General features: G+C 38.8%; 1 protein-coding gene across 4 annotated transcripts in view; it reads left to right on the top strand.

The window, feature by feature from the left end:
- PRLR (prolactin receptor) overlaps positions 1-25,662 on the top strand; it is a 165,108-nt gene that overhangs the window by 49,448 nt on the left and 89,998 nt on the right. The window contains exon 2 of one of the 4 annotated variants that reach the window (XM_058717033.1): positions 23,597-23,784. The exons of 2 other annotated variants lie outside the window; for them this stretch is intronic. The gene's annotated coding sequence lies outside the window, so the exon portion shown is untranslated. Of the gene's footprint in view, positions 1-23,458; positions 23,785-25,662 lie in introns of those variants that run through there. One more of the 4 variants, XM_058717041.1, reaches the window with a different exon arrangement.

The following is a 25,662-nucleotide window of genomic DNA, read 5'->3' as shown; positions in this document are numbered from 1 at the left end:
AATGGGATCCTTGGGAGAGAGTCAGGACCTGGGGTTAGTCCACATTTTCTGTCTGTGGAAGGCATGCCATTGGCCTGCCAGCTTTATTGGAAAACCCAAGGATTAAAGCCAGGATGCATCAGGAATCCTGTATTCAGTTCTGTGATGTACCTTTGACAAAGGGCATTGGCACCTTACAATGTGTCCAGTGGATGGCGACAAGGAAACAGATTGATGAGAACAGAGAACGTGAGAGTTGCGATGTTGTTTCCCAGAGGAATATGGTGACTGTCTACTCTTTCAAGGACTGTCATATAGAAGAGGGAGGAGTATTCTTCTTCACTCCAAATAATAAAAGTGGGACCAGGGGAAGGCGAATTCATTCAATGGCTGGTTTTTCTAGCAATTAGAGTTGTCTAGAGTGAAGAAGCATTGTGCGGGTTGATGCTCTGTGTGGCATTTGATGTGTTCGTTCAGTGGCGGTGAGGAGTGGGGAGAGGAGGCAGGGAGGGGACACCAGTCAGGGAGGTTGAAGAGGGAATGCCTTCCCTTGGGTGGGACATTGGACTAGGTGTTGCTAACTGTAAAAATGATTTTTATAAGCGGGTCAACAATAAAGGTGAGTTTATGGTCTCTGTGTTCTACAAATTTAATTTCCCACAATAGCTATTTCATGCACAGAAAATCTGAGAAATATGGAAGCTAAGAAGGTTGCCAGGTATTTTTAAAATGCTTTCTGATAGGCCACTGAGCCGCAAAAGGCAGTGCACAGTGTGGGTAAGAGCATGTGCTATGAAGGCCAAGCCCACAGAGATTCAGATCCTGCCTCTGCCTTCATTAAGCTCCATGATCTTGACTGGGTTACCAAACTTATTTATGCCTTCACTTTTGTGGCCATGAGGTGGAAATAACACCTGACTCCTACTGTTGATATGAGTCAGTTACTGCACCTAAAACTTTAGAGCTCTACTTGGCACATAGTAAACGCTCAGTAAATGTTAATGATGATAATTACAGAAAGAGAAATCATCATTATTTCTTAAGTCCATAAGGGAATTTAAACAGCATAGCATTGCTTGCAACAAAAAGCATACATGTTCATGAGTGATTAATTCTGTGAGTGGAGTGAATGACAGCTAGTCCCATGAAGCAATGGAAACATAGAACCTAGTGATTTTTGGGTAGTGAAGCCCAAAGAGAATGGAAGTGTAGCTGAGTCCCTGGAATTTCCCTGACTGTTTCATAAGACTGTGTTCTGGCTTCTTGGTTTCCCAAGAGAAATAAAAATCAAAGCTTCATCCAGATTACACTTCTGCCCCAGTGTTGACAATGTGGTAACTTCTGGTTGCCAACTTAATTATCTCTCCCCTAAATATTTTTATCACAAAAGCACCTGTAGGACCAGGGGAAAGAGGAGAAAAATACACAAGAAGGCTTAGTTTCTCATCTTGATAATTGGCTGAGGGGGCTTACTAATTTGCACTGAGAGGGCTTTTTGGGGGTCTGGGAACCATTCATTCCAGTTTTGGTCCTTTGAATTTCCCAAGCTCTAATCACTTTACTAAGCTGGCAACTAATGAAAAGAAGAGAGAAAGATCTTTGAATGTTCCTCTCAGGACATATTATGCAGCTCTTGAGATTCTGCCTTCTTATTTGTCCAAATGAAATAGATCACTGGGAAAACAGCAAAAGTCTCTTGCTGTTGAGAAAAATGTTTTCCGGTCCTGGGAGTTACACTGCTTTGGTCCTATGTGAAATAAGGCAGTTGTGTCCTAACACTAAATGATCAATTGCATGTGATGGATTGAGCTTATTTTTCATGCTCCCAATAAATACAGCAAAACCACAGACAACTCTGGGTGGTCTCTCCAGAAACTGTATGGTGCTAAGAACAGGAATTTAAATTGGTTCTGTTCTCCTTGGGATGTTTATAAAGCCAGTGTTATTAAAAAAGAAATCCTAAGAACTATTCTGCTTCATTAGTGTGCTTTGGGGCATGATTCAGTGGTTGGGTAATATGTGCTAATCATCCATTTATCATACCCGTCTCCTAGGACTCTTCCAGCTGCTACATTCATGCCTCCCCTCAAATTTTGAGTGGGTATGATGTAGTAGCTAGAATCAAGTGTGAAATAGAAGTTATTTCTCCTGATTGCCTTGTTCTTTATTATTTCTTCCTCGTTCTTGTATTTTTTATGACACTAGCCATCAAATCTATCTGTGTGGTGATCTACCCATTACATAGAACATTACATAACTTAATTTGCAGAAGGAGAAATATTTCTGGCAACAGTATCACTTAACTTGAAGAGGCACTGTTTGGCCAGCTAATTATGAGACTTAGACTCAGGCAAAGTCAGTGCCCCAGTTTCTCTAGGTTAACATTTTTTTTTTAATCTTAAAAATAAACATCTTATTCTGGAATAATTTTAAATTTGCACAAAAACTGTAAAGATAGCACAAAGGATTCCCATATTTGCCCTTTATCCTGTTTCCCCTCAGATTATCATCTTACACAACCATGATACCTCTGTCAAAACTGAGTAATTAACATTTATATAATACTGTTGAATACTACTAAACTGTATAGACTTTAATCACATTTTACCAGTTTTTCCATTTGTCCTTTTTTTCTGACCCAGGATCTAATTTAAGGTACCGCATTGCATTTTTAGTTTTATTATTGCATTTATGTTTTTTTTGTGGTAGGCTCCTTTCCCTAAGGAATAAAAAATAAAAACAAAACAAAACTCAAGGCAAACTGGCTGTACATGTAAGTGACATCCCTCATGACCTTGTAACATGAGACCACTTAATCAGACTGCATCATTGTGTGTGACCATATTTGGGAGACAAAGAAGTAAAAAAATGTAAAGAAAACTATACCACTTGGCTTTCAGGGCTCAGTTCTTCGGGTACAAACTCAACTGAGCCATGCCAACACAAATAAAATTGCGTCTTTAAAAAAAGCGCCTCAATGTCACAACTCTCTATGCAGAAATCCTCGACATTTTCTTTTCAAATTTTTATTTAAATTCCAGTTAATTAACATACAGTGCAATATTGGTTTCAAGAGAAGAATTCAGTGATTCATCCCTTATATACAATACCCAGTGCTCATCACAAGGACCCTCCTTAATACCCATCACTCATCTATCCATCCCCCACCCACCTCCTTCCATCAATCCACAGTTTGTTCTCTGTATTTAAGAGTCTCTTATGGTTTGCCTCCCTCTCTGTTTTTATTTTATTTTATTTTTCCTTCCCTTCCCCTATGTTCATCTGTTTTGTTTCTTAAATTCCACATATGAGTGAAATCATATGGTATTTGTCTTTCTCTGTCTCACTTATCTTGCTTAGGATAATACACACTGGCTCCATCCATATCATTGTAAACGGCAAGATCTCATTCTTTTTGATGGCTGAGTAATAGTCCATTGTATATATACATCACCTCTTCCTTACCCATTCATCAGTCGATGGACATTTGGGCTCTTTCCATCATTTGGCTGTTGTTGATAATGCTGCTGTAAACATCGGAGAGCATGTACCCCTTCGAATCAGTATTGTTGTATCCTTTGAGTAAATACCTAGGAGTGCAATTGCTGGGTTATAGGATAGTTCTATTCTTAAATTTCTGAGGAAACTCCATACTGTGTTTCTAGGTTAACAATTACAAACTGTTCTTCATTTGGTCTACATCTACAAATGTAGATGGTGGTTAAACTCAGCAAAATTTTCTTCACAAAACTTTCATTTGTCTGAAAGGTTTTAAACACCGATCTGTAAAGAATGCCCACAAAACCCCTTGGTATGAGAACATGAAATGCATGTTAGGTTCTCCTAGGTAGAAAATACGTCTTCAAAAAATTCAGTGGATGATGGTAGAACATGGGTCAGGTGTAGTGTGACATGTTCCAAGTCCACTCACAGCCACTTGCAATAACTTGTCAAATCTACTTAACAATGGTACAAGGCCTTAAAAGTGCTGTTGGATTCCATGGAACATCTCCAGAAAGAAGAAGATGGAGAAACATTTAAATGTGTGTGGACAAAGGAAGAGAGCAATGCAGACAAACTTCTACCTTCTATTTGCATGCACAGAACCTGAATCGTCCCTGGTCTCCTTCCCTCCTGAGAACCTTTCTGTTTAAGAAGGATCTATTAGATACATTCCCCTTAATCATAAAAAAGGAATTCACTGGGATGGAAAATTTTAGCCTCCACTTTATTCCTTACTTCACAAAAAATTGCACTTAGTCTGTAAATGAGTTCTGATGTTAGAGAATTGGATGCTGCAAATTGGTATTATTAAACTTATTAAGAGAGAGGAAGGACTCTTTTAGAAGAATAGCACAGTCTGAGAGAGATCTCTTACTTAATAGGCATCTGCCCAGAGATGTTTCTGAACTTAACAGTTATGTTAAATACTTCAAAATTAATATAAGTGCACAGCCCTCCCCTCCCATAATCTTACTGAAATTAAGGATGCCAAATCATTCTTCTCTCATTATTACTTCACAGCAGGAAGGTATGGCTCCTCCTGCTATTAGATTAACTAGATTCTAATGCCTGACTAATTAATGTACAGCAATGCCAGGATTAGTAAACATGACTTTGATTGACTTTAGCCCCTAATAAGACCACCTTTGGTTAAATAAGTAGAATGGTCAGTGGAATTCCCATGTAAATATTGTTGGCTGGTGGTGGACATTCAACTACATGTCCTGGTAAAATTATCAAGATACATTTTCATTCCCATGAACCCTCCAGAATTGGGCCTTTTAGGATTTAACTGAATGTGTTGCTCATTACTTTTGTCGAAGGACATACTAACCAATCATATATTTTTAAATTCTTACTCTGTGCTATTGTTATCACAAACACTTCCAGTCTTGAATTGAGGAGGTAGGAGGTACTTGTCTTCAGAAAGAAATTAAATAACTGTTTAGAACCATAGGAAACCAATGTCAAAATGATAAGCGTAGAGAAATGTGTGAAATTACTGTGTGACCCATCCAGGTTAATGTAGGCACTCCTTAAGTACTCACAATGGTAGATAGTTACTGATCTGCTCACTTGTGTATTATTGTCCCACTGTGCTGGGCTGGAAGCTTCCTGAGGGCAGGGCCTATGCCTCAGCTATTGTACCACCTGTCTTACTCACCTAGCCTATAATCGGAAATCAGTAAGAGATTTTAGCATGGAGGAAGGTACATGGAGAAAGTAAATATGGAAGAATGTGCAAAACTCTAACAGATATGGACATTTAAAGGTTGAATGAACAGATGAGCCAAGACAGGAAGCAAGGATTAGCATGGCAAATATGTCCTGTAACTCAGCAAACATTTACAGATCCCTCTCCATCTGCTGCATATTGTGTGAGCAGTATAGGTACAAAGGTGAAGAAATATCATTCCCGTAGTCAGAGAAAAGATTTCAGGACCAGCCTGGATGATATGAGGGGAGAGAGGGCTGCCAGGGATTGGGGGTGGTCAGGATTGGTGAGCTGTGAAGAATTTGGTGTGAAAAGCTGTGGGACCTTTGTCTTGAAGATAGTGAAAAGCAGCAAAAAAATTAAATTAGGGAAAGTTAAAAAATCAATGGAAAGTTCCCAGAAGTTACCGTGATATCCTTGTTAGGAGAAGGTTTATTACTGGTGGAAGCTTTAGTTGCACACACTGAGAGCTACAATCTCAAAACATTGAGAAAAATGAGATATATATTCACACAGGCAAAAATTTCCTAGGCTGGGTAATATTTGCGTTTCTACTATCTGATTTTTATTTTTTATCAGTATATTAACATTAATAACAATGTTTTGTCATATTTTTTCATAAATGTAACTTGTTTCGTTAAATATTGCATTCCTGAAAAGCTTTGGTGCATTGTTACAATGTGGTTTTAATATATTCATAGAGAAAAATCTCTTCTAGCAAGCTACACTTTCATTTTATAATATAATTCAAAGGGATAATGGGATTTAGTCATACTAAGTTCATAGAGAAACTTTACTAGAGTTTATCTGTTCCGTGACACTTAGGTAGAGTCACAGTGTCATAACTAACATCAGTGACTAACCTGCCTCTTCACCATGATGTTTCCTATGGAACACGCAGTGAACATTTTGCATTTTGTATATGCAGCCCGATTTTAACAATGTGCGTTCTGGTTGCAGGCTAGTTCCGTCATAAGCTATGTAACTATCTTCAGACTCCATAAATAATGCAAACTACAGCCAGTGGCACAGATGTCAACTCTTAATAAGGAATGTTTATGACACGCATATTCAGTTTCTAAGGACAAGTGGGAAGAAAAAGAAGACCTGAAAGTAGAAATCCTCCTTAATATCATCTTTCCTGAAGACCTAGTTTGTAACTAAGTGACAAAAATCTGTATTTTAAAAGGTTAAACTTGGAACAATATAAAAACAAATAACCCAATTAAAAATAGGCAAAGGATTTGAATAGGCATATCTCCAAAAAAGATATCCAAATGGCCAATAAGCACAGGAAAAGATGCTCACCATCATTGTTCACTAGAGGGAGACAAATGAAAAACCACAATGGAATGCCATTTCACACACTGGAATGGCTATAATTAAAATGACAGACAATAGCAAGTGTTGGTGAGGACGTGAAGAGAAGAAATTAACAGTTCACACTCTGCAGATGGACATATAAAATGGTGCAGCCACTTCAGAAAACGTCTTGGTAGTTCCTCAAGAAGTTCAGCATAGAGTTACCATATGATCCAGCAATTCCAATACCAAGTATATATCCCCCCAAATTGAAAACAGATACTCAAATACTTCTACATGAATGTTCACAGCAGCACTATTACACTATTTAAAAGTAGAAAACAACCCAAGTGTCCATCAATAGGTAAATGGGTAACCAAAATTTGATAATCAGTACAATGGAATATTATTCAGCCATAGAAAGGAGTATTATTCAGCCATGGTGATTGATGTATGCTATGACATAGATAAACCTCAGAAGCATTACTCAAAGTGAAAGGATCCAATCACAAAGACCATGTATCCGATGATTCCATTTATATAAAATGTCTAGAATAGATAAATCCACAAAGACAAAAAGTAGATTGGTTGTGGCCAGTGGCTGGGGAAGGAGAATAGGAAGTGACTGTTAACATTACAGGGTTTCTTCTGGTGGTGATAAAAATGTTCTAAAATTGATTGTGATGATAGATGTTCACCCTTAAGGACATACCAAAAACCCACTGAATTGTACACTTTAAAAGGGTGAATTTTATGGCATGTGAATTATTTTGCAATTTAAAAACAATAAGAACGGTAAAAAAGGGATTAAATTTGTAATTATTGACAGACTTTTTGAAGCCAATTTGTATGTAGTGATATTAGTCCTTGGTTTGGGGGAAAGCAACGAAAAAAAGTCGTAATTGGAAGAAGGTATAAGCAAAGAGATGGATGAGTCAAGAAAATTGGGAGAGAATTGGATGATAACAAGAGGCAGTCCACAGAGAGATGAAATTGTGGTTTCGGAGAACAATCAGGCAGATGTACATGGGGCCATGGTGTATATGTGTATGTATTTGTAATATATACATGTACATGTGTATAATATTATATAGCATACAATATATATTATATATTTTATTTTATTATATAAATTTATAATATATATTTTATTATATATTATGTAATTATAATTATTCACCTGGAAAAAATTCTCAAAGAATATATCACCAAATGTTAACAACAATTGTCTCTAGTTCAAGGTGATTTAAATCCTTTTCTTACTTTTGCTTCACAGTCTTCTCTTACTTTGTGTGCAATTATCATATAATAATTGAAGAAGAAGAAGAAAATGGGGGGGGGGTGCCTGGCTGGCTCAGTTGGTAGAGTATGCAATTTTTGATTTCAGGGTTGTATGTTCAAACCCCATGTTGGGTATAGAGATTATTTAAAAATAAAATCTTTAAAAGAAAAGAAGAAAGTGGATGTGGAAGGATGTTGCTTGAGAAAGTGTACTCTCTGATCAGACAAAGAAAATCAGAACAGTTTTTAAGGACCTACTGCAAAATAATGTCCTAGTCAAGGAGAGTTGTCTTCACATTAGGAGAAAATCACATAAAGTGGTGTCACTTGCAAAAAGATTGTCTCCCAGCACAGCCTCTGAAATGCTAATGCTTAGAAAACTTATTATCTATCATCTATCTGTCTATCTATCTACCTACCTACCTACCTACCTACCTATCATCTGTCTTTAAATGGGACATCTACAAGGCAGTTGACACTTAAACATAATGAAAATTCCTTTGCTAAGTCACAAAATAACTTTAAAATCACCATTAAGACTATACCACATGCCAGACCCTGCACCTGAGCTGAGCATATGCCATTATTGACTAAGTCAGACACATTCTTGCCGCTGAGCTTGCTGCTCGTCAGGCAGGAGCCAGGAAGAAGCTAGTCCAGGTAGGACAAGTCCACAGGCTTTGTGATGCTCAGGGTGGGGCTCTTACCCATAATTTCCAGTCTGAAGCTGGAGGGTAGAGACAAGAGTTCCATCCTGGAAGAGTTTCCAAAGGAAAAGCCCAAGGTGGCAAATTCCCAAACAGGTCATGGAAACAAGGGTCTGGTCAGATAGTAGGAGCCAAGATATGGAGCCCAAACAGAGTGGCTTGGATTTGGGGCAGAAGAAATGGGGTTCCCTGGAAAGCTAGGTGGAAGAAGGAAAGGGATGGTAGATGGGACAAAATGGCAAAGTCTCTGCATTTGTGACTGGCATCAGGCTAGACAATGTTCACAGCAGCATTGTTTGCAAGAAAAAAACATGAGAAACAGTTATTCATCAACAGGAAGGAATGCATTAATTGTGGGGTTTGCAAATAATCACATTTTCTTTTTTAAAGTTTTTTTTAACGTTTATTTATTATTTTTGAGACAGAGAGAGACAGAGCATGAACAGGGGAGGGGCAGAGAGAGAGGGAGACACAGAATCTGAAACAGGCTCCAGGCTCTGAGCTATCAGCACAGAGCCCGACGCAGGGCTCGAACTCACGGACTGTGAGATCATGACCTGAGCCGAAGTCGGACGCCTAACCGACCGAGTCACCCAGGCGCCCCACAAATAATCACAGTTTCTGCATAGAAAATTAATGAGCCAGATTGGGATGTGCCAACATAGAAAATGAAGAGCAGCAAAAAAAAACAAAAACAAAAACAAACAACAACAGCAAAAAACTACCCTTAAAAGGAGTGCATGTTAACAATTGCTTCTTTCCTTCACAGTTTGTTTGCTGAAGCATCAGTTGGAGTATCTTTCAATTAAATGTGACACGTCTTTTTGAAGGGGTGAGAGGCAGAAAAGTTTCAGTTGCCAAAAATAAAAGAGAAATTGGGAAGAATTTAACTTCTGAACTAGAAGGTCACTCTTGCCAGAGGCCTTTGAGGAGGGCAACATTCTGCATTTTGTTTCCTAATGTTTTTCCTTAAATAAAGGGCCATGGACTTCACGCCAATCTTGTCGCTTGATCTTCTAAATGATTCTGCCAAATCCCTTAGAAATGAGCTGTGTAGGGTCCAGCAGACGTGCTTTGGCTGCTCTTTCACCAGAAGGATGCTCCCTAGGGAACATGATTAGGGCTGAGGAAGAGGAAAAAGTGGGTGATGAATGAATCCTTGTCCAGAATAATAACTCGATTTTCTCTGTCTACCACCACACCACCACAATGAAGGTGTTCTAGATTGTAAGAGGTTCTCATAAAAATGAACCCACTTCTGAAAGGTATTGAATTTTATCAGCCAACATCTGCACAGATGTCCCTGGAGAACAAGATCTTGATAAACTACACTACAGATGGGAAAAGAAGGGCAGGAGAAGATTAGAGTAAGGGCAAAAGGGGTGAAAAGCGTGGGGTATAAGGGTATAAGGGTGGGTAGAAGACATGCTTCACCTACCAGACGTGTTTTTTTCAAGCCTCATTGACCATCTTAAGAACAATCACAACAACAAACAAAACCCACAGAAACAAAAAAAAAAAAAAATATTTTTTAAGGAAAAATAAATCCTCAACTCCACAGCATAAGTATCAGAAACTTTCATCTTATCTACAAGTTTAAGGCAAAAATGAATTTATTACATTTTTCACTGAGGCAGAACTCCTTTCTTCTAATGTAACAACACTTTCCTTGGAACAAATAAAATCTCGTGCTGCTCCAGGAACTGGCAGGAGATTGGAGTTGCCTCAGCAAGTGCAGGGTCCCCACAGGATACAGGGCAATTTGAAAAGGGCTTGATGATGAAACTCCTCACAAAGGTGTGAGTAGAGAGTATTCAAGATGGAAGTCCGTATCAGGGCTGGCCATTGCAGGACCACCCACACCTGCAGGGGTGAGGGGCGGGAACAGTTCTACCTCCACTCCAGAGGGGGAGTTGTATTGAAAGGTCCACCTTGAGGGGAAGCAGTGACCTCCAGTCACCTTCAAGCAGCCCGAGGTGACCTCACAGCAAGTCAGCGGGGGGATAAATGCCCCAACTGCATCCCTGGTCTCTCTCTATCTCCTGTGGGCCTAATTCAGCCTGGAAATCCGAAGGTAAGTGAACTATGGGTGCAGTCTAGACAGTGCAGGGAAGGAAGCAGCAGGGACACTCAGCGCCTGAAATTTGATTTGTGGCCTAATACATGGCCTATTTTAGTGAATATTCCATGGGCACTTGAAAAGAACATGCATTCTACAGTTGTTGGCTATAGTGTTCTATAAATGTGAATTGAGTTTTTAATCATGTTACATAAACTATCTCTCTCTATATATGTCCTTACTAATTTTTATTTGCATGTTCAATTTGATATGAGGATGGCATGTTAACAACTCCTATGTTTATGTATTTGTCTATTTTTCCTTTTATTTCTGGAAGTGTTTGCCTTATGTATTTTGGGGTTATATAATTACATGGGTATAGATTTTTATTTTCCTGCTGAACCTGGATCCTTTTATCATTATGCAGTGTCACTCTTTTTATCTAATAATACTTCTTGCATTAAATTCTACTTTATCTGATATTCGGTATACCTACATTAACTTTCTTTTGATTAATGTTTTGATGGTGCATTTTTTTCATACTTTTATGTTCAACCTTTCTGTGCCCTTATTATCTTATAATTGAAGCATTTAATCCATTTACATTTAATGCTATTACTGAAGTATTTGAATTTAAATCTGATATTTTAATATTTGTTTCCAGGGGCACCTGGGTGGTTCAGTCGGTTGAGCATTTGACTCTTGATTTTGGCTCAGGTCATGATCCCACAGTCATGGGATTGAACTCCATGTTGGGCTCCACACTGAGCATGGAGCCTGCTTAAGATTCTCTCCCTCTCTCTCCCTCTGCCCCTCTTCCCTGCTCTCACTCTCTCTCTCTAAAATAAAAAAATTAAAATACATAAAAAAATGTGTTTTCCTTTTGCTCATCTATTCTTTGGTCTTTTTAAATCCCTTCTTGCTTCTTTTAATATATTGATCAATGATGATTTTTTAAATTATTTCATCTGGTTTTTTTTTATTACCTTGTTTACTAGGCCTCTGTTAAAATTGTTTTAATGGCTACCCAAGGGTTATAGCATGCATCTTGCATGTGTCATGTAATTAAGTGAATTACAGTCTACTTTGTTAATATTTTAATCCCTTCCTAGATAATGCAAGTAGCTTACAATAACTTAATATCATTTACAACTCCTTCAGCCTTTTCCATTACGGTTATGCATTTTGATTCTACATATATTGATAAAGCCATAAAATATTATTGTTGTTGTGTTAAGTATTCAATATTTATTTGGATTTACCCAATATTTGCTTTTTCTGGTGATCTTTGTTCCTTCTTACATTACCATGCCTCCATCTGTGATCATGTTCTTACTGCCTGTAAAACTTCTATTAGTATTTTTTTTTTAGTTCAGAGCTCCTGGCTGTGTATTTTCTCAGTTTTAGTTTGGATTCACTTCTCTGTGGTCTCCTCATTCCTAAGTTAATGCCTCTCAAGACTCAGTCACCTTGTCAGCTCCTAGCCTAGTGAGACTGCCTCACATCACAGCATTTTATGCTAGTCCACATCCATTCCCTGCTTCAAAAATTGGCAAATGCCTCAAGTATAAAAGAGCAGAGACCAATGTGAGAATTGACTCAGTGCACTTCCCTTGTCTCTGAGACCTTGGATTCCTCTGGGTGACTCCAGTGCCTTTAAAGAGTTGGTGACACATATATTTAAAATATACATATATTTAATATGTATTATACCTTTAATATATATTTGTGTTCTATTTATTTATATATATTGATATATGTATATACACAAGTGTATAGATATATGCGTACATATATCTGTACTATATAGATATATATGTATAATATATTTTAATATATGTTATATGTACAGTTAATATAATATTTATATAGTATAATTTATATAATTAATATATTATATTAATTGTAATTACATATGATTACATATTATATAGTATTATAATTTTATAATTATACTATACAATATGTATTAACTAATTATAATAATATATACTAATTATATAGTATATAGTATATAATAATAAATATAAAAATGAATATATATATTTATTTATACTATATAAATATATAGTTGTTGTTAGCAGTATATTAGTGTGAATAGTGTGAAACAAGCTACTACATCTTGGTTAGAGGTAAGGTGGAACTTCTCACTCTAAGAATAAGGAAAAGGATTTTGTAACATTGAACTTACCATCCCAAAGACATTCTCAAATGTCAGGCTATATGGATTCCCAAGACTCTTTGGCATGCACGCAAGACACAAAACCACTATTTCTTGTCATATGCTTAAAGGTGTATGATGGGAGCCCAGCTTAGCCACAAACCGCCAGATGATACTGAGATATCAATGATTACTACTCAGAAACAACATAACAAAACCAACATAATCCACCAGGGCAAACAAACACAATCAGTTGAAGAGATTGCTACTTTTACTGCAGGGACTGCAAGAGTTCTATAATACAGCCATTATATTTGTGCCTTACAACTTGTGCTCATTGAAGGCCTCTTTTGAGAATCTTTAAGAATAAGTTGGCAAACCATAAGAGACTCTTAAATACAGAGAACAAACTCAGAGTTGAAGGGGGCAGGGGTGGGGAATGGGAGATGGGTATTGAGGAGGGCACTTGTTGGGATGAGCACCAGGTGTTGTATGTAAGCGATGAATCACAGGAATCTACTCCTAAAACCAAGAGCACACTGTATACACTGTATATTAGCTAACTTGACAATAAACTATACATATATATATACATACGGATATATATATATATATATCCGTATATATATATGGATAAGCCTACATACATGGCTTATATATGGATAAGCCTACATATATATGTATATGGATATATATATATAGATAGATATATCTATCTATAGATATATCTATATGTATAGATATATCTATATCTATCTATATATCTATCTATAGATAGATATATCTATATATATATCTATACGTATAGATATATCTATAGATAGATATATCTATAGATATATCTATATGTATATATATGGATAAGCCTAGTCCCATTTTTTATACCTATAAAGTATCAGAGCTTTGTCTCATATTTCTCTTCAAGATTAAGAGGAGGACACTGAAAGCTAATGCTCTAAACATCCGCAGTAACATCCCCAAAACTTGGCTAAATCAACACAAAGACTCACCCATCAAGCTGATTAAGTCACTTGGTTAACTCTGTGGTTCACTCTGTGGACTACTCTAACTGAGTATGGGAGAGGAAGGAGGTTGAGAATAATCAAGATTATAGTTGAGAAAGCAAGATATTTCCCAATTATTATCATGAATTATTTTCCCCAAGAATGTCTTTTATGGACGTTATTATTACAAAATTCAGTTGTCACCTTTTCAGTCCATGTTATCCAAAAAATAGTTGGTTATAGTTGGAAATTTATCCCAATATGGAAAAAATTCAAGGAAACAACGGTGTATGCCAAACTATCTAGAATAACCCACCATGGAACACAACCATGAAGCCATGGACAAAAATTCATATTCATTGTAAAGGATTATTCTAAGACAAATAAAAAAGGTATGATTGTGGAGGATTCCATCTTAAAGTGTCCCAAAACATATCTCCTTCCATCTCAACAATCAAAGCTCTGGATCGTTATTTGCAACACATGAATGCTGAACAGTATTATTTCCCACCATAGCCCTATATGTATTGAAGTTGTATATCAGAAACTTGTGGATGGAAAACATTACTTTCAAGCAAATGACCACGTTGAAAAGGTTGTCCTGATGGAGATTATCCAAGGGAGACTTACTATTAACACATTCTAGGTTTCTCTCTCTTGGAGTATGATTCCATTCCATGTTCATCAGGAGAATTTGGTTCTGCTAAAATACTCATGATACTGCATTGTCTTAATTTGTCTTAGGCATTTCCTACCATACCTTCATACAGATTAATCAGAGAGTCAATAGTACACAAATGCATGGGATGCAGGTGTGCATTGCTGGTGTTTTTACTAACTCTTTGAGTTCTTGTTAGTTTTTTGTTCCTATAGTAAAATGTTGCAATGATTTGGGCAGGGGGCAAGGTGGTTGTTGGAGGAAGAGAGGAACACATGGAAGAAGTCATTCCAGAGTAGTTTTTTGCCCCACTAAAAGACTGTGACTAAAATCTCTTTGAGTCTGTAAGTCCTCACACTGAGTAGAACTGCTTAAGTAAGGACTAAGTCAGGAAATGTGGGGTTTGTGAACATTTTATAGGTCATCCATTAACTGACATTTTAAACATAAATGTACAAAGTGGGGTCCTTATTTCTCTTTCCCTAATAAGTGAACCATCCTCAACCGAGACTCAATCCAGAGATTTATAAATTATCCTTGATTACACTTTGTCACTCCCTATATCCGTTCCAATTAGCTAGTCTTACTATCTTTACCTCAAATATCTATCTCAAATCTCATCTCTCTTCTCCAGTTCTACTGCTACCGTGCTGATCATAAGATCATCATCTTTGAGCTGGGCTCAGTCCTCTAGTAGCCTCCTCCAGAAGCCAGATTCCACTGTTTCCATCATTCTTTCCCCCCCCCCACCCCCCGCCTCTCTCTCCACTTTATTTTATACACAGTTGCCAAAGTGATCCAGAAAAAAAGCTATATCATGAATTAAAATTTTTGTAGCTTCTTCATGTACTTTGAATAGAATCCAAATCTCTAGACCCTGATGCATTCAGCCCCTATGTGATCTGCAGTCTTCTAGAAGACTCCTTTTGCCCTACACGCTAGCCATGCTAACCTCAAGCAACTCAAGTTCTCTTGCAGTTCAGGGCTTTTTGCACCTGCTGTCCTCTGGTTAGAATGCCTTTTCTCTGGCTCTCAAGCAGTTGACTCTTCTCCATTCCTTATGTACCAGCTTACCCAGTTTATACTTATCCTTCCCTGACCACCCATTGATAAATTGCCCTTGGCTTCATTGGTTGTCACACCCCATTTACTTTCTCCTTGAAACTTACCATTGTCTGTAATTGTTGTGTTTATCAGCAGTTTTTATTTTTTAATAAAACAAGTGTCTATACTTGTTTCTTGTCTTGGCTTGAAATACCTCTAGCTTCATCTCAAACCTCAGCTTCTATAAGTAGAGGTCCTGGCCAGATATCTGCAGCATATGAATTGCCAGAGCCTCCTGACAAGTGGTAATGCAGTGTGCTGACATTTATTTGAGCAGTGACCAAGTCTGTCTGTTCATCACTATGTCCCTCATACAATGCTTCTACATAGTAAGCAATCAGTAAATATTTGATGCAGGTATTAATGAATGAATGAACTTCTCATTAATGCTGGAGCCAAAGAAACTTGAAGTTTAAAAAGTTAAGAAGTTTTGGCACTTGAAGAGCATTAGGAGATCAACGTAAATCTCCTTTGATATTGCTATGGAATCTGTGATTCCATTTACATGTATGATTTCAGGAGTACGTGGGCTTCATGTAGTCAAATACATGCCCAGGTGACATGTCGGACTCTTTGCCTTACACATTTGACTCTGAGAGTACCAACCTTGAACAGAACTTAAAGACAGCCCTCACTCCTTCAGAGCATGTTCATGTTCATGTGGCCTCAATGTCAGTTTACTTGGTCATTATCTTATATCCTAGCTCCTCCTCAGGAAGTGGTGTTCATCTGGATACATCAAGTCCCAGTGTTCAGGCAAGACAAATCCCACATCAATCTGGCAGGCTTGTCAGAAAGCTTAGGTCTTTGCTGCCTGAGGGGTACAAATAAGAACAGGGAACCCCCAGTTGTAGAGGGAAGTCTGATCCAAAGAGACTCACTGGTAGAAAATATAGGCATGTTCACTCCAGGTGTCCACTGGAATATATCAATGTACTCTCTTCCCACTGACAGATGGCATTAACTCCAAAAATAGAGCTGGGTGGGGGGATGGGCAAAATAAATGGGATTAAGAGTACACTTATCTTGGTTAGCACTGAGAAGTGGGTATAATTGCTGAATCATTACATTGTACACCTGAAACTAATATAACGTTATGTTAATTATACTTGAATTTAAAAAAAACAGTGTAAAAAAGTTAATCGTATCAGTTACAAGCTGTCAAAATGGAGATGGGGTAGAGGAAACTGCCAGGTACTTGCAGATATTGAGCATATGGAGAGGTAGAATCTGAATCCGGTCCTACAACCAGTGTTCTCCTTGGACACGTCGCCCCCCTGGTTGGCCTCCCTTTCTTCGGCTGAGATATGAAGCCACTGGACCAGCTCATCTCTTTCAGCTTTCTCAGATGTGACTCTTTGACTTGAGAAGTCTTGTATTCTAAAACTGCAATCCAAGCAAAAATATCCTCACAGGGTTCTGTGTGTCATTATATACTTACTGTTCTCATAGAGTTTCATAAAATAAGAACCCAGTGAAATTCATTTTTATGCTACTTTTGTATTCCTGCTTATTTTGAATAGAAAAATCCTTGTATACACTTCCTCAAAACATGGAAGAAAAATATAAAAAATGCACCCTGGAGGCCAACAAGCTTTTTTGGTTAAAGACAAGGTTGGGTCCAATGAATATGGGCTGCTTGCACTTTGTGGTTTGTTTTGAAAGCTAATCTCGAATTTAAACTCTTATGTAGTCTATCAGAAAGCTAAAGGAGATTGAAGTCTACAAAATACTGATGCTAAGATAGATACATTTTACTTCCTGCCATACAAGTTGTAACCAGGACTTCTGTCACCACAAACGCTAATAAGCCTTTTGTTGCTGGGAAGGAGAAAATGTCAGCAGGTCTTGACTCAGCCATAAAAAAGAATGAAGTCTTGCTGTTTACAATGGCATGGATGGAGCTAGAGACAATTATGCTAAGTGAAATAAGTCAGTCAGAGAGAGACAAATACCATATGATTTCACTCATGTGTGGAATTTAAGAAACAAAACAAACAAGCATAGAGATAAAGAGAGAGAGGCAAGCCAAGAGACAGACTCTTAACCATAGAGAACAAATTGAGGGTTACCAGAAGGGGAGGTGGGTGGAGGATGGGTTAAATAGGTGATGGGGATTAAGGAGTGCACTTGTGATGAGCATCATGTGTTGTATGGAGGTGTTAAATCACTAAGTTGTGCACCAAACTAATATTACACTGTATGTTAGCCACCTGGAATTTAAATAAAAAATTTAAAAATAAATAAATAAAACTTGTTAAAGTGAAATAAATATCAACTTATATTAAATATTAATATTAAAGTTAAATAAATAAACATATTAAATAAGTTTAATAAACTTATTAAAGACCCAAAAAAAGGTCTTAAGACAAATGTTAGAATTAAATGCCCAGAATTTGTCTTTATGCATGAGACTCACTGGTTAAGTGACAGCCATTTATTGTGACCATGTATAACGATCCACAGAAGAATATAATTAGGTGATAAATCCACAGCAGCTCAAGATTTTGTTTTTTAAGTTTTTAACTGAAGTATAGTTGACACATCAGTTTATACATTTAACTAAGTATAGTTGTTACATTAGTTTCAGGTGTATAACATAGTGATTGGACAAGTCTATACCTTATGCTGTGCTCACCGTAACTGTAGCTACCGTCTGTCACCATACAATGATATTACAATGCCATTGACTATATTCCCTATTCTGTGCCTTTCATCCTCGTGAAGTAACTGAGAGCCTATATACCTCCCTCTGCCCTTCACCCATTTTGCTCATTCCCCACCCCTCTCCCATCTGGCAACCATCAGTTTGTATTCTGTATTTAGGGGTATATTTCTCCTTGTTTTGTTTGTTTGTTAATTTGTTGTTTTCTTTAGATTCCACATAAAAGTGAAATCATATTGTATTTGTCTTCCCCTGTGTGAATTATTTCACTGAGCATCATACCTTCTAGGTCCATCACCAGAGCTCAAGGTTTTTAAAGCCTTGAAAAACTGGCTTTAAAAAGTGTCACCTGGAAACCTTCAAGCTTCCCTTTCTCACAAGACTTTTAGAGTAGGACTAGGGTCACCAGTGTTTCAAGGCTCTCAAGGAAAAGACTATTTTGCTTGCAAAACTATCCTCTGTGAAGTCTGATTTTCCAACATGGATCTGCACTGCCAACTGTCCTGGCTGTGGCAGGTGTTCATCAGCTAAATCAAGAGGACAGTGGAGGCATTTATGCAGATAATCCCAAGTCAGCGCTCACCCCCTCCCTCAGAAAATGGAAAGAAGCTTTCCTGATGAAACAAGGAGTCTTTCCATTTAAAAAGAATTAATGGATCTTCTATGACTTATGCCACAAGCAGATATTCCCAGGACAAAGCATTTGGTGAGCTGGACACCATTCAGCTAGTTCCTTCAGTTTTCTACTGCACTTTGCTTCTGTAATTATGGCCACAGTTTTGAAAATAAAGTGGTGTTGATAGAGTTGAGACTTCAGGGATCAGAATGCCTCTGAAGAATAGTACCATATTCGTTTGTAGAATGATGATCCCACAAAGGTCACTTCCCTATCAGTAATCTGTGGTCATGCTGAAGGGACATCCAGACCATCTAGATTATCCCTTTGCAACCAGCATCAGGCCTCTGTGGGACCAAACAATTTCAGAGCTGTATTATACTAGGAGACAAGAGCAGGATAGCAAGGCCCTACAAGAGTTAAATCACTTTCTAGGGTTACACAGGGAGCTAGACATGAAGCCAGGATGAGAATTGGTGGCTCTCTCATTGCATCATTATGTTCTCTGATGGCTTGCAAGGGAGAATATAATCCAAGCCTTGGAAGGTAGGTGGAGGTAAGCAAATTATTTTTGTAAGGGGCTGGATAGTAAATGATTTTGACTTCACAGGCCATATGATCTTTGTGGCAACTATCCAACTCCGTTATTGTAGCCAAGTATATAATGAAATTTGTGTGGCTTTGTGTCAATAAAGCTTTATTAATGAACACTGAAATATGAATTTCACATTTATCAAATGTCACAAAATACTGTTTCATCTTGGATTTTTTTCAATTATTTAAAAATGTGAAAAACATTGTCAGCTCATGGTGGGCTGGTTTTGGCCTGGGGCAGGCATGTGCCTACTCCTATTGTAGAGTGACATATCTCAGCCCATGAGAGAACTGATTCTTTGTCTTGGGTCATACCCATCCCCTATGGCTCCATTCCATACCTCGGAGCTTCAGATCTCACTCATTTGTCCTCAGCAGAGGTGCTGTCACATTAGACTGTGAAGTTAGATCACTTACATTTCATCTCTGAATGCCTTATTTAATAAAAGTCATCCTAGGTTACAGGACTTACTCAGAAAAGGATGTAGAGGAAGAATTCCTTCTGACAAACACAGACTTGACCACAAATGCCAGTTATATTGTCAGTGAGTGTTGGTGGTTTGGATCACACTTAATAACATCAGACAAAAGGGATTGTGAATGTTGCCTGTTAACATGGCTTTAGTGGAAAATACAGAAAATGCCCAAAACTCCTTGCTGACATTGCTGACTGCATGTTTACATTGAAAGGAAATATTTGGGTTTGTATATAAATAACTGCCTCTAGAAATCTACCATATTCCTTGGGTTGGTTGGAATTCTACTGTCCCATTCTTTAGACATACCTGGTTTGTTTGCTCGCTTAACATAACAGCCAAATGTTTTCTTAAAATCCAAGGGCTTTCTCTGCTGCTGACACTGTTTGTTGGTATCAGAAGGGTGGACAGCCCTCTAGGAACACTAGTTTTTTTCTGGATTCAGAACAAGCAGATGCAGGTCTGTGGTTTTTCGGACTTGGATGAGGGCCATAGGTCTAAATTAAGGGAATAATGCCTTTTGCTCAGTTTCCTTTCTTGACTGAAGTGTCCTTACAGGAAAAGAGTGAGTCATGAGGGTTTTCTGGAAGCCAAGAGAAGGCTAAGACATGTCACATCAGTTAGTTGCCACAGTGGTGACTTTTGGCTGGAGCCACCACAAATGAAGGGCTCCAGGTAGGTCACTAGAGCTATAATCCAGTCCCCTGCCTTGAGATGTAAGGACCTGAGAGCCACTAACTCTTACTGTTCTTGCACTTTTGTCACACATGACACTACCTCCTGAGAATTACAGATACTGGTACAATGTTGCCTGTTGGGATATTTATGGTCATCAAGACTTTTTGGTTGCAAGGAATGGAACCCAACTCAAACTGACTGTACAAATATAAACACATAAAAAAATAAGTACCATTCACTCAAAAGTCTGAAAAAAACTATGGGTTGATCTTTAGTCATAATTGCTTCCAGTATTTAAGGAGCAAATATCATCTCTCCTTTCCTTTTTTTTGTCTTTATCTCTGCGTTCATCTGTGTTGCCTTCATCTTCTGACAGACTTTCTCCATGTGGATGGAAAGCTGGACGCTGGCGTTTCCGGACTCATAGGGTCCTTACAACTCACAGTCTCAAAAGGAAAGAGCCTCTCTCCCAGCATCTATTTCTGTCTCTGTGAAAAAACCTCGCTTATCCTTGCTCACCCTTGGACTTAACAACAAGTATCAATGAATACTCTGGCTAGTGTAGGCCACACGTTCTCCTGTCTGGTCTTACCAGAATTATGTGGAGTGAGGAGGAGGAAGTTTTGATGAAAGAATGTGGGACAAACACAAAATGAAAAGCAATGCACTACACTAGTAAATTATTTGTTTGCATTTAGTAAAAATATGGTTTTCATAAGGAGTAAGCAAATCAGAAGCCACCTGGTGAATCTTTGTTCTTTCTCCATTCCCTGGCCTTCTTTGTTCTTTCACTGAGCTATGGGCTGAAGTAATACAAGTGAAAAACACCCGATCTCGCTGTCAGTACTATCATGGTCTAGTTCAGGAGAGCAGCACATAAACGGCAACATGCAAGTTATTGCAGTAGGCTGTGATATTTGCTCAAGGTGCTGCTAATCCACTCACTGTGGCCAAAGACGACAGGTATAAAAGAGTTCATCTTCCTCTGCTATTGTGAGGATTTAGATAGTGCACAGGCTCAGATGCCAATGCTATTATTACTGCCTTACAGAAGCCTGCCTTAATTCTGATGAAAGGATCATCATTTTCAGCACAACCCTCTGAATTCCCAGAGTGGAAAGCTAGCAAATATATGGCTTGGAGAGGGAGCCTCATACCATGGCCAGGGCATAGCAAGAAAGTAATACGTTTTTAATTAATGTTTAAGGGGAAATTAATCAGTAGATTCCTCAGCTGGGAAGGAGACATTAGAATACACACAAAAAAGTATTTTTCGAGGCATCTGGTGTCCGACTTCAGCTCAGGTCATGATCTGGCGGTTCATGAGTTGAAGCCCTGCATCGGGCCCTGTGCTGACAGCTCAGAGCCTGGAGCCTGATTCGGATTCTGTGTCTCCCCCTCTCTCTCTACCACACCCCTCCCCCCCCCCCCCCCCCCGCTCGCACTCTGTCTCTCTCAAAAATAAATAAAATTTAAAAAATTTCTTGGGGCGCCTGGGTGGCGCAGTCGGTTAAGCGTCCGACTTCAGCCAGGTCACGATCTCGCGGTCCGTGAGTTCGAGCCCCGCGTCAGGCTCTGGGCTGATGGCTCAGAGCCTGGAGCCTGTTTCCGCTTCTGTGTCTCCCTCTCTCTCTGCCCCTCCCCCGTTCATGCTCTGTCTCTCTCTGTCCCAAAAATAAATAAAAAACGTTGAAAAAAATAATAATAAAAATAAAAAATTTCTTTAAGTATTTTTCAAGGTTCCCTTTAAAAACTGCCAAAACTTACCAAAAGCGATATTCAGATAGGAAAACAGATGACTTTTCAAGAAGAGATATTGTGATCTCTAGGGAAAAAGAATATAATCCTCGGGATTTCACTCCTTTGGTTCTTTCTTCACCTTCTTCAGGCTTTCCCACAGCTTTCAAAGATGAGGCTATGTGTGCTCAAAATAGAAGCCTGAGGGTTTTGGAATCCCAGACTCCCAGGAGTAAAATAAGATGTTTGGATGAATGGGGGCCCACAATCCTGTCCAATGTAGATATGCTGTGATCCTGTGCCCAATTTTCTGATCTATATTCTGAGCTTACATTGGATGTGGCGTAAGCAACCCACTAAGAACCACCAAGCTCTGCTCTGTTAAGGCTTGAAGAGAAGTCCTCTCCCTGATGAGACAGCTCATCAACCAGGAAATGGTTAGTCAGACCAGCTATGATAGCATCTGCACCTTAGTCCCCCTGAAGTGTCCACGAAGTTCTCCCCAAATCCATGCCATGCATAGGAAGTCAAGAAGATACTGTATTGATAAAAATTTGCACTGCCAGTGAGAGTTCGGGCCCCACACTTGGGAAAGAAGTGCATATTTCAGATCCAAGATACTGCCCTCAGCCCAGCTACATGAAGTTCTATTTACAAAAGGGTAAAGGAATTGATGTTCTCAATACTGAGGAAAGCTGAGTCCAATCTACCTTAGATATCATTTCTTTTACACCAAAAACTCAATAGATCATTGTCCTTGGATAACTGTTGTATTTTTTTCCAAGTTAAGGTTGTCTGTAAACACAGTGAATGTGGTAACTACATTTTATTTTAGGTTTTCATTCCAGTAAGAGTACATATCAGGCTTTCAATACATATTTGTAAAATGATGGATGGATGGATGGATGGATGGATGCTACGTATGGAACTCACGCAGGGAGGCAAAGTTTGAACAGGTGGTGCAGAAGATTTGTAGTGCTATATAGTTTAACAAGCAAATCTTGCATGGAAGAACTTGAGATATTTGAAATAATAGGTCTCCTTTGAATCTAGAGAAGACTTATCATTTCCAAAGTCTAGCCCAATGGGCTGTGACTCAAAAGAAAAGCTTTAAAGGACCATTTGCAGGAGAAGAACATACTGTATTGATGTATCCAGGGACAGGACCCTCAGGCAGAACATTTCTCAGACTATTACATAGAACATGATATTGGCTTTTAATTAGGAGCTAGATCAGAGATGTAATGAGACCTCCCAGGAGAAAGAGGATAATCACAAGACTTGAGGAAGCTATGGTGAAAATCAGTAAATTAGTCCCATATAGGCATCTGTAATTCTTCCATATCCTATCCCACAGTCCACATGGTACTCCCAAGAATGAAGCATTAATAGCATTAACTCAATGAAGACAGTTATGAATAAACCAAAGATTGGGCAACAGCTGCAAAATCCTGGTTTTCACCCAATTTTCTACTTCTGCTCCAAAGAGCAGGGTATTTTATGGACCAGTGATAATTGCCCCACCTCTACCCTGAATCACTGTGGGTAAGTAACCCAACTTGGACACACCTGATTAGTAGAAAATATTTATTCTCCTTCCAAATACTTTCAGTCCAAGCACCGTGTTTATATGAATTTCTCTAACTGGTCGACACCATCTCTACCTTTCCAAGCTAAACAAATTGAGTAAATAAATTCCAATTGCTAAAAGAGAAATTTTACCATACTTTAAGTTTTCTAGTCAACTCAGTGCTCTCTTGAGTTTAAAAAAATCAGCCAACCAGGCAGATGCAATAGAAAGCCTTGCATCCTAAATCTTCTGGATCTAATGCTTGGAACTTTGACTATCCAAAGACAGTATGGTAAAGACAACAAGAACTTCGAAGTTGGAGAGATCTGTGGGCACATTCTCTATCTCCTACTTGGAAGTAGTGTGACCTCCATGAAGTTATTTCAACCCTCTGAGACTACACTGTAAAATGGAAAGAATAGTAGGATTTTTTTATAGCAGGCCCATAGGGTTAGTTAGATTTAAATGGCATAACACATGTAAAATGGTAGGTGCTCATTAGAGGATAGCCATCCACCACTCATCCATTCAACAAATGTTTATTGAGTATCTACCATGTGCTAAGGGCTGTTCTTAGTGCTAGGAAAATATCAATGAACAACACTGTCAATAGAACTTACATTCTCTATGTAGGAGATAAACTAAACAAATATATGTCAGATGGTGATAAGTATTAGAAGATAAATAAAAAGAAAGGAGGGGTTTATGGAATGTCCATGGGAAAAGAAGCAATTGCAAATAGAGCAGTCATGGAAGGGTAGGCACACCTTTAGTATTTGCAGGGCTTGGGGGAAAAACACAGGTGAAGGACTGCCTGTGATATGTCTAATATTTGATCAATAATGAAATCAATTATAGATTGTCATTCCACCTTGACCACATACCTTCATTGCATCTTGCTCAAGATCTTGGTCAAATTTGGAGTGTTAAAACCCTCAGAGCTCTGCACTAGAATCTGAAGTATCCTGCCTCTAGCCAGTGTCCCTCCCCATTCCCACCTGTTCTCTTCTCACCTCAGCAAGATCCTCTCCCATGAGGGCTCTCAAACACATGTGTGTGGATGCTCCAGCCCACAAGTCCAAGTTACACACACACACACACACACACACACACCATTAATAGCTGCTTCTTCTTCTCAGCTCTCCTCTCAGGCCTTGGAACATGCCTGCCAGCAGCATGGTCTTGGAAGTGTGGTTGGGCTACTGGGTCAGGGAACTCTGGGTACTCAGAACGTTATGTAGGAGTGGGGAGAGGGAGGGAGCTCTCCATGGGCACCTCACTTTAGCCCTGCATATTTCTTGCCCCTCTGGGAAGGGATGAATGAGAGCAGTGCCCTCTAAAGTGGGAGATCCAGGACAGTTGCCCTTCCTGCCTGAGGTAAAGGAAAGAGCTGGTGAAGAATCCACTGTCATGGTAATTTTGAGCAATGACCCAAAGGCATTGAGAGAGTAATCCGTGGAGGATATTTGAGGAAAGAGTATCGTGGACAGTAGAAGTGGCAAGTGCAAAGCCCTGAAGTAGGAACATGTGTGGTATGTTCCAGGAGCGTTGAGGAGACCAGAGAGGCTGGATTGGTGAGGGGATTGGTGATTTCAGAGAGATGTCTAGAGGTCAGATCCTGAAGAGTCTTGTAGGTTCTTATGATGACTTGGACTCTGATTTAAGCAAGATGGGAAGCCATTGGCAATTTGAATAGGAATTTGTGGTAGGATCTAAGTTATGCTTTAAAAGAATCATACTGGCTAGTGCTGGAAACGACTGCAAGGGGCAAGGAGAGAGGCAGGGAGACCAGCCAGCCGGCTAATGCAAGTATCCAGGCAAATGGCGATAGGTTAAACCAAAGTGGTGGCCAT

Source organism: Neofelis nebulosa, chromosome 1 (assembly GCF_028018385.1).
Source record: "Neofelis nebulosa isolate mNeoNeb1 chromosome 1, mNeoNeb1.pri, whole genome shotgun sequence".
NCBI lineage: Eukaryota > Metazoa > Chordata > Mammalia > Carnivora > Felidae > Neofelis > Neofelis nebulosa.
Note: the sequence above shows the minus strand (reverse complement) of the source record. Positions and strands in the feature narration are given on the sequence as shown.